General features: G+C 48.9%; 1 protein-coding gene across 1 annotated transcript in view; it reads left to right on the forward strand.

Annotated features, from left to right (window-relative positions):
• LOC109476488 (cholesterol side-chain cleavage enzyme, mitochondrial-like) overlaps positions 1-1,367 on the forward strand; it is a 9,115-nt gene that overhangs the window by 2,400 nt on the left and 5,348 nt on the right. The window lies entirely within an intron of this gene.

Raw genomic sequence — 1,367 nt, forward strand, 5'->3', positions numbered from 1 at the left:
CTCCGCGGAGTCGACCACCAACAGGATAGACTCACCTCCGCGGAGTATATTTGTCCACAAGAAGGTCACGAGAGGTCAACGTTCTCTGGGACAACGTACAGGTCACTTGCACAACAACCAAAACTTATAACGGGAATGACAGGACGACGTCACCGTTTATTATAGCAAATCATTACCTTAAAAGGTAAAGTCAAAGCTCGTCGGCCTCTTAGAGGCGTAGCACAACGCCAAGTTGGCCAGAAGGAACGTTTTTTTGCATGTATTTACGCTGTAGAGGTGCAGAAAAATGACATTTCGGCTGGCCAAGTGTTTGTCGTCGCCAGGCTCTACTCTGCTCTACTCTAGACACTCTAGCCTCGGCCTCCGCGCTTCTCGGTGGAAGTCTACGGTGTCAGGCAAGGTGGAACACGGCGAGGAGAAGGAAGGAGCCACGGCAAAGCCTTTCGAGGCTATCCCCGGCCCAAAAGGCCTGCCGTTTGTGGGGACAGCTCTACATGCGGCGTTGGGAGGCTGGATGGACAAGTTCCATCTCCATATGCAGGTAAACTAGAGTTCCACGATTTCATACCTCCACCAGAAATCATTTCCTGATTTAAAGTATGCCCTACATGAATGAATGAATGACTGGTTTATTAATTGCATGATTTGACTGTTGAGTGCATGGAAATAGTAGTCAGTTCTCCACCCCAAGGTGCCTGGCACCATCGACTGTTCTGAGCACCGTACCATAGCCCTTATATCCCATGTCAGTAAGGTTCTTCTCCGAATCCTCCTACGACGGATGGAGAGAGTGGCAGACCAGGAGTTTGCAGAAGAGCAGATGGGTTTTAGGAAGAGGGTGGGTACAAGGGACCAGATCTTCAACCTAAGGGTACTGATGGAAAAAGCAAGGGAAAGCAACGTGCAGCTCTTTATGGCCTTTATTGATTACAAGAAAGCCTTTGACTCAGTTAGACATCAAACCTTATGGGAGGTGATGGGAACTATGGGAGTTTCAGGGCACTTGGTCAAGTTACTACACAACCTGTACAGGGACCAGCAGGCAGCAGTGAGAGTGGAAGATGACCTTACAGACTGGTTCGATGTAAAGAAAGGCGTAAGGCAAGGCTGCTTGCTGTCGCCGATGTGTTTTAACTTTTACTCTGAGGCTGTAATGAGGGAAACTGTGGAGGAACATCCCACGATTGGAGTCAACATAAGTGGCAGGGTCATCAACAACCTCCGCTTCGCTGACGACATAGCACTGATAGCTACCTCGCCGGAAGATCTTCAGGTTCTGCTAGACTCTACAGACAGCACATCTAGAGAATACCAACTGGAAATCAGTACCAAAAAGACCAAAGTGATGGCCGTAACCAAAGCACCCA

The sequence above is a fragment of the Branchiostoma belcheri genome, unplaced genomic scaffold (genome assembly GCF_001625305.1).
Source record: "Branchiostoma belcheri isolate BF01 breed outbred unplaced genomic scaffold, Haploidv18h27 scaffold38, whole genome shotgun sequence".
In the NCBI taxonomy this organism is placed as follows: Eukaryota; Metazoa; Chordata; class Leptocardii; order Amphioxiformes; family Branchiostomatidae; genus Branchiostoma; species Branchiostoma belcheri.